This window comes from Mustela putorius, unplaced genomic scaffold, assembly GCF_011764305.1.
Source record: "Mustela putorius furo isolate JIRA1106 unplaced genomic scaffold, ASM1176430v1.1 tig00000421_pilon_pilon_pilon, whole genome shotgun sequence".
Classification (NCBI taxonomy): Eukaryota; Metazoa; Chordata; class Mammalia; order Carnivora; family Mustelidae; genus Mustela; species Mustela putorius.
In genome coordinates this window covers 18,297,865-18,306,515 of record NW_025421375.1, presented here as the reverse complement: position 1 = coordinate 18,306,515, position 8,651 = coordinate 18,297,865, and the positions used below count along the sequence as shown (strand labels likewise).

Sequence of the window (8,651 nt, the reverse complement as noted above, 5' to 3'; positions counted from 1 at the left end):
TGAGCAGTGGAGGCCCTTGAAAGGATTTAATCAGGGGAGTGACATGGTCAGATTTGTGTTTTGAAATATATTCTATAGATGCATTGTGAATGTATTGGAAGGGCAAGAGTGAATTTGGGAGTAAAGAACATTCCAGAAAATAGCATGAATGTCAGGAATGCATTTGAGTACTGCCGTTGGGCCAGGGCTTAGCTCATCCCATATAACCACTACTAGATTCTAGAACTGGTGTTTTACTCTGCTTGCTCTATTTCATTTTTCTTCATCTCTCTATTCATCTATTTTTTAGATGCAATTCAATAAAGTGCAGATATCAGTACATTTTGCGTTTCACCACTTCAGCTTGCATCTAATTAACTGCAGTTCAATATTTGTTTAAAGTTTTTAAGGTAAAGTTTAGATAGAAAAAAATGAATGCACAAGTTTTAACTGTACCATTTTGATGTGTTTTGACAAACACATATATCATATATCACTCAAACCCTTATCAAGATACATAATATCACCATCACCAAGAAAGTTCTTTCAAGTGCATTTTTCAGTCAATCCCTGGTCCTGCTTTTAGAGAGGTAAGTACTGTTATGATTTTTTTTTTCCACTGTAGATTTTAGTTTTTCTTGTTCTAGAAAGTAACATAAATGGTATCAGAATGAATGCTTTTTTTTTTTTAAAGAATTTATTTATTTATTTGACAGATAGAGATCACAAGTAGGCAGAGAGGCAGGCAGAGAGAGAGGAGGAAGCAGGCTCCCTGCTGAGCAGAGAGCCCAATGCCCATGCCGGGCTCCATCCCAGGACCCTGGGATCATGACCTGAGCCAAAGGCAGAGGCTTTAACCCACTGAGCCACCCAGGTACCCCAGAATGAATGCTTTTGAGTAGGATTCTTTTAATCAGCATGGTGTAAGTGGTATTTTTTTTAATAACACTTAAATCACCATGTAACGTACCTTTGTGTGTTATTGTCAGCTTTCCTTCCACTAGACTGAAAAGGGGTATTTATTTTGTTCATTTCTGTATTCCTCATAACTGAAACTGTACCTACCATATAGCAGGTACTCAAAAATATTAAGTAAGTGGAGAAAAGGAGAGACAGTCATCTATCTCAATACTGGGGAAGAGGGATTTAAGGGTAAGCAGTTCAGTATTGCTAGTCCAAGGCTGGGAATGAAGAGATGGTGGGCGGCAAGGCAGAGCAAGTGAAAACTTCCTGTGACTTTCTTAATCTGTTTATAAGAAATTTTTTTTAATCTTTTTTTTTTTTAAAGATTTTATTTATTTATTTGACACAGAGAGAGAGATCACAAGCAAGCAAAGAGGCAGGCAGAGAGAAGGAGGAAGCAGGCTCCCTGCTGAGCAGAGAGCGTGATGCGGGGCTCGATTCCAGGACCCCGAGATCATGACCTGAGCCGAAGGCAGAGGCTCAACCCACTGAGCCACTCAGGCACCCCTGTTTATAAGAAATTTAAGGAGAGACCAGCACATCTATGATTTACGCAAATTAGAATTGCTGAATTGAAATAAAATTTTAACATAAACCATCAATGGGATGAATGTCACTATTTGGGATTTTGGTGACTATTTCCTGAACTCTTGGAAATTTCAGAAACTTGAGGGAGTTAAGCCCTGAAATTAGCCCATAGTAGGAAGTTAACCAGTCCCAAAAGCAGGGGTTGGAAACAATAAGGTTTAAATTATAGGTGGAACAACTTAAAGTAAATTATAGGGTATAGTTTATGGATGCATTAGCATGTTTACACTGTGATGTATATGACAGAACTTCTCTACTGGTCTGCCAGTTATAGGTGTGACGACCAAGAACTTGAAAAGATTATGCTTAAGAAATTTTAATCAGAAAATATGTATTTTATTTCATTATGAAATCCAATGTCAAAAAGGTAATATTTACAGGGCTGCCTGAGTGGTTCAGTTGGTTAAGTGTGTGACTCTTGATTTTGGCTCAGGTCATGACTTCAGAGTCGTGGGATTGAGCCCCGCATCCATCTCTGTGCTCAGTGTGGAGTCTGTGTGAGATTCTCTCTCTCCCTCTGCCCTTCCCCCTACTTGCACACACATACTCTCTCTCAAATAAATAAATCTTTAAAAAAAACAGTAAAAATTATTATTCATAGAGACATGCTCAAGTTTCTAATGAAAAATTTTAAAATATTTTATTTGAATATTTAGCCAAAATCAGTACTATTTTTCCAAATATGGTTTTTAATTTTTCTTACCATAGTTAATTATAAAGAAAATGGAATAAATTTTTAAAATCTAGTTCCTCGTAAGTTTACCCCAGTGTTCTGTGAATATGATTTCATCTCTGTGCTTTGACATTAAAAAGTTGGGAAGCAGGAGGAATTATTAATTTATCTAAAAAGAGAAATAAATTAGTACCTTTAGAAAATAGTTAGGAGGAGTTTATTGGGTTGCATTCCCCCAGAAACAGACACTAAGGCAAGGATTTCAGTATGTCATTTAGGAGATGATCCAAAGAAGCTCCTGTAGGGTGTGGAGAAGCAAGGCTGGGGTAGGAAGGAAACCAACGTGTGGGCTACCACTCAGGGCAACTGAAGCTTAGCATTACCAGAGAACCTCTGGGAGACCGTGTGATACAGACTTCAAACTTGTTTCACCCCGAGGTGAGGAAACAAATTTACCCATCCACTTCTTTACATCATTTCTCAAATGCTCCCAGGCTTGCAGATTCCCCTCATTTGTGGTGTGTTTGCACTGGGGAAAGGCTTTTGGGTCTAGAGGAAAACTGCAGGTAGAGTTGTGGGTGTCTACAGTGAGAAGATTTGTTTTTTTTTTTCTTTTTAAAGATTATTTGTTTATTTGTCAGGGAGAGAGAAAGAGAGCACGAAAGCATAAGCAGGGGGAACAGCAGGCAGAGGGAGAAGCAGGACCCTGGGATCATGAACTGAGCTAAAGGCAACTGCTGAACCAACTGAGCCACCTGAGAAGATTTTGGAACATATGAAACATGCAACTAAATTTATAGCTCACTAGGTTTTGTTCCTTTCTCCATTAAGGGATTTTTATTATTTGGCATTCCACCTCGGTCTCCCTACAGAGAAGAATATGTCTTGTCCAGTTGATGCTGCCTCCAAAATATCTACCTTTTGTCTCTTGTCCAGGCTGCCAACATCCTTTGCACTGTATCAGTAGACACCTAACTGCTCTCACCCTTTCTGTTCTTGCCCTTCCCCACCCATCCATTCTTCCTCACAGCAGCCACAGCCTCCAATGAAACAAAAATCAAATAGTATTATTCCCCGGGTTAAATCCTCAGGGCTTTTTCATTGGCTATAAGATGAACCCACATACGGTTCCTAAATGGTTTACTATCTGACCCTTGCTCAGATCTCACCATTTCCTTTCACTGTCGACTTTTCAGCTCCACAGGACTTCTATCATACCTGAAAGAATGTGCTTGAGGTCCACTGTAGGGCTTTTGTGTATTGCTCCTTTTTCAGTGTAGATCATAGATTTGGAATATTATTCTCCCAAGCCTTCACCTATCTGTTTCCTTTTGAACTTTCTGGGCTTTGTATATTTTCCTTTCTTACAAAGGTCTTTTCTCACAGTCCTCCCAACCTTCCTGTCACCCTATTCACCCTCTGCACTCCCAAAAAACCCCTAAAAACAAAATGAAGTTTCCTAGCTCTACCCTCTCCTAGGATTCTGTATTTTTCCTTCTGAGATAATCTCTGGACCTAATTACTGAAGTCTCCCCAGGTTGGTCCTCTGGCTCCAACTACTGTTCCCTTAGACTGGGATTCTCAAAGTCTCAAAGAAAGAAGAGCCCTCAGGGACCAGACAGGTTATATAAATTAGTGGGTGGACACAGTAGCCTGGAGAGCACAGGAAAGTCACTGACAATGGCTATTTGTTGCCAAAATTTGCTGGATTTATTGATTTTTTAAAAAAAGATCAAGAATCCTGATTTTCATATAAGATCTTCTAATTTCCATTGGAATTAAAAAACAATTAAAACCTCCTGAGCAGAATAGCCAAAACATTCTTGTAGAAGGGCAAAGTTTGAAGTCTCATAACTCCTGATTTCAGAAATTATTATGAAGCCACAGTAATCAAAACAGGTGGTAATGGTATAAGGGCAGATATACAGAGTGATGGAATTGAATAGAGAAGCCAGAAATAAACCCTTGCATATATGGTCAAATGATTTTCAACAAAGATTTCAAGACCATGCAATAGGGAAAATACAATGTTTTCAACAGATGGTGTTAGGAAAACTGGATATCCACATGCAAAATGATGACGCTGGACTCTTACCTTACACCATATAAAAAAATGATCACATGGATTAAAGATCCAAATATAAGACCTAAAACTATAAAACTGGGGAAAAGCTTCTAATGATTTCTTGGAAATGATAGCAAAAGCACAGGCAGCTAAAGTAAAAATAGATCATTGGACAACACCAAAATTAAAAATCTCTGTGCATCAAAGGGCACAATTAATGGAATAAAAGGCAATCTATGAAATGGGAAGAAATACTTGCAAATTATATATCTGACAATGGATTAATATCTAGAATATAAAAACTTCTACAATGCAACAACAAAATAACTTGATTTAAAAATGGGGGTCCAAAAAGACAAAAAAAAAATGGGTAAATGATTTGAACAGACACTTCTCCAAAGAAAATATACAAAATGCCAACAAACATATGAAAAAGTGCTCAACATTACTAATCATTAAAGAAATGCAAATCAAGACCTCAATGAGATACCACCTCACACCCATTAGGATGACTGCTGTTAAAAACAACAACAAGCCCCAAACCAGAAAATAACAAGTATTATCAAGGATGTAGAGAAATTGGAACCCTTGTGTCCAATGTAAAATGATGCAGCTGCTATGGAAAACAGTAGGTGGTTCCTCAAATATAAAAATAGAATTATCATATGATCCACCAGTCCCACTTTTGGGTATATATCCAAAAGAATTAAAGACAGGATCTTGAAGGGGTATTTGCATAATAAGGTTCATAGCAGCATTATTCATAATAGCAGTAAGATGGGAGCAATCCAAAGATCCATTGACAGACAAATCAATTTTAAACAAAGTGTGGTATTTACATGCAATAGAGTGTTATTTAACCTTAAAATGAAAGTTTTTGACACATTACAGGTAATGAAATTGGAGGACATTATGCTAAATGAAATAAGCCAGTCACAGAAAGACAACTATTACATGATTTCACTTATGTGCAGTATCTAGAGTGGTCAAACTCATGGAAACTGAAAGTAAATTGGTGGTTGTCAGGGGCTGGAGGAAGAGGAAATAGAAAATTAACACATAGTTTCAGTTTTGCAAGACTAAACGTTCTGGAGATAGAGACAGTACAATGTGGATTTACTTAACACTATGGAGCTGTATACTTAAAAATGGTTTATAAGTTTTATGTGTATTTTGTCACAAATAAACATAATTTGTTTTGAATTTGAAAAAGTAAAAAACCCCAAAAGCCCTGAGCAGGCCAACAAAACACATTTATCATGATGTACAGTTTGAACTCTTTTCCTTCCTAACTTGAATCTCTAACTTGATCATGCATCACAATAACCTGGTGGGCTTATTAAAACAGATTGCTGAGGCACCTGGGTGGCTCAGTTGGTTAAACAAATGCCTTCAGCTCAGGTCATGATCCTGGAGTCTCAGGATGGAGTCCCACATCAGCTCCCTGCTGGGGGGGGGGGGCAGTCTGCTTCTCCCTCTGATCTCTTCCCTTTCACGGTCTCTCTTTCTCGCTCAAATAAATAAATAAAATCTTAAAAAAGAAAAAAAAAAAAAACCAGATTGCTGGGCCACACCCAGCAAAGTTAGAAATTGCATTCCTAATGAGTTCCTAGGTGTTGTGAGGCTACTGCTACTGATCCAAGAATTATATTTTGAGGGCCACATTAGATAATGGCACAAACAACTCTATTAATTTCTATGCATCTGTTTGTGATACATTTTGGTTCTGGGGTCTGTGAAAACTCTTAAGTGTTTTTCATGCCTTCATGCTATATAACCCTGTTTCTCTGGCCAGTAATATGCTATAGACAAAGGGCTAGACCTAGTAGGCTGGGCATGGAAATTCTGTCCAATTTTGCACAATATATAGTAAATAAGCCAAAGAGAATAATCCAATCCAATTTTGAATGCGAGACACACTAAGGCAGGTCAGGTCTTAGCAAACGCTAAGAGAAGCTTAATTCTGAGGGAACTGGTCAGGTGACCAGAGCCATCTCATTTTACCTTCAGTAGTGTGAATCACATTCCACCGCCATGAGGGCTGTGGGGTCGCTAACATGCTTCCTGTGCCCCCCTACTTCCTGGTGTGACCCTATTATAAACCTGCACCTGTCTCTTTTCTGTGTTTCCTGAAAGATTCTCTCACCCTGTTTTGATAGCTCTGGTATCTCTATCATACCCTTAACTGCTTTTCTATAAAAGGAAATAATATTCCGTCTTGATCAAGAAATGTTGACTCCTTAAGGTTCGGTCTTTATTTAGAGAAAAATGATAAACTATGCCTTCACTCAGAGATAGGAATTCTTCTATCTGCCAAAATGCCTTCGAATAACTGCAATACATGACTCTTACGGAACATCCCGGAATGGCTATAAAAATCGGTAAACCCATCTCATCCCAGCAGCCTGCTGCTTCTCTCCTCCCTGCTTGCCAGCCAGTTCGTTTAGTAAAGACAGCATTAAAACAACCTTATCAGGTTTCCAGACATTTCTCCCTAGAGAAAAGAGAAAGTCGTTTACAGTTTTGAAAGAGGGCAGGAAAACAGTGCCACAGCAGGTTATTTTCTACAGCGGAAAGGATGGCTTTAAAGGTAGGGAGCGTCTACCAACAAAGGGAGTGCTAAGGCACTGCACAGTTGCCTAGAAACGGCCACAGAGAGGATAGTTGCCTGAAGCCTCTCCGGATTCAGACACAGAGGTGGTAGGGAAGAGGCTCTCGTATGCACAGAAGTCGTGCTCGTCCCCAATGGGATCGTTGCGGGAAACCGCAGTAGGACCTCGGCGCCGGAGGGACCAATCAGGGCCGACGCTTCCCGATCCGGGCATTGGGAGAGACCCTTTCAGCCAATCTTTGGTCGATCGCTGGCTTGCTCGTGGCGTCATCACGCAGCGCCGGAAGTGGTGAAGCTTCCAAGAGTGTCCTGGGTTTGTCTGTGTCCGCGGTCTCGAGGTAAGGCAGCTCTCGGCCTACCTCCTCTGCTTGCCGGGTGGAAAACCGTAGTTGTGGGCTCTGGTGCGGGGCCGTTACTGCCCTTGAATGATGTTCCTTGAATGACGCTTTTTTGGCTTTTTTTCCGGCCTGGCTTTACAGTGCTTGGGCTCCAGGCGTCTCACTTTGCTCAAGCTCCCGTGGGCCGTTTTTCGGAGGCCCTCTCGTTGGTCGCCGTCCCACCTCACGTTGGTTCACGTGCCCCCCACTCCTCCTGCCCCCACCCTCAGCCCCAGCCTTGGTCACAACGCAGGCAGAAAAAAGATCAGAGAGAGACCTGACTTTTCTGTGTGGATGGGTAGTGATGCCAGCTGTTTACAAGGAGATTATAATTTCATTTGGAGAGTAGAATTACATCCACATTGAGTTCTCAGGGAACTGTGAAGATAAATGGACCACACCCTATGGCAAGATATAGAGAAGACAAGATAGTTCAGTGAAGGCCTCCCTGGAGGCCTTGGAAATTGAGAAGGATTTGGGATTCTAGGAAGGGGGAAAGGGTATAATCCAATGCCCTCATATTAAGAATGACTTGGGAGACATGACTCAGTACCTCATAGCTTGAGGGATGTATTTGCGCATAAAAATAAATTTATGTGAGTCTGGAGGAAGGGGAGGGTGGGTTCTAGGAAAGGAAGTAGGCGGTGACATAAGTAACCTTTGTGGGGTTAGAGTATGTGGGTCTTCACCTCAAGCCTGAGGAATTTGGGATTTACCAGGCTGGGCAAATTTCTGGGGCTGGGTTGGATATCATGGAAGCCATCAGCCACACGTAGCTATTTAAATGTAAGTTTAAAAAAAAATCCAAGAGCTTTAGTTCCTCTATTGACCTGGCTACATTTTGGGTGCTTGATAGTCACTTGTTAGCTACGTTATTAGACAATGCAGGTTTACAACACTTCCATTATTGCAAAAAGTTCTACTGGACAGCACAATTCCATGTTACCAAATTGCTGGGCTTGTGTGGCTTATCAGATCACTTTGGTTCCTTAAGATATAACCAGAATTTTTTCCTGACCAATCCCTGGAACTCTGGAATGAAAAGTAGGGAGTTGGAAAACAGAGAGTTAGAATTTATCCTCATAGATGTGAGGATAGGATTGCCCAAAGAGAGGAGCAAAGGACCACATGGAAGAGGAGCCAAAGCAGGGGAAAGAGAAGGAAGGGACAAGAACCTGAATAGGATTATCATTTGGTGACCTACTTGCAAATATATATTATTCTTGCATGCCAAATACTAAGTTCTGGAGATACATTGGTAAGCAAAAAAAATGGGCTTGACTTCTATCATAGTACTTGCAGTTTTGGGAGTTTTATTGGATGGACTATTTTAAAGGTTCAGGAGCACCTATCATTATGTACTCCCCCTATTCTAAAATGCTTCATTCCCAGAAA

General features: G+C 40.4%; 1 protein-coding gene across 7 annotated transcripts in view; it reads left to right on the top strand.

The window, feature by feature from the left end:
* The first annotated feature begins 6,950 nt into the window (after window positions 1-6,950).
* Window positions 6,951-8,651, top strand: part of APTX (aprataxin) — a 62,695-nt gene continuing 60,994 nt past the window's right edge. For 6 of the 7 annotated variants that reach the window (XR_006606671.1, XR_001181672.2, XR_006606672.1 and 3 more), the window contains exon 1: window positions 6,951-7,217. The gene's annotated coding sequence lies outside the window, so the exon portion shown is untranslated. The remainder of the gene's footprint in view (window positions 7,218-8,651) is intronic. The other variant, XM_013062932.2, reaches the window with a different exon arrangement.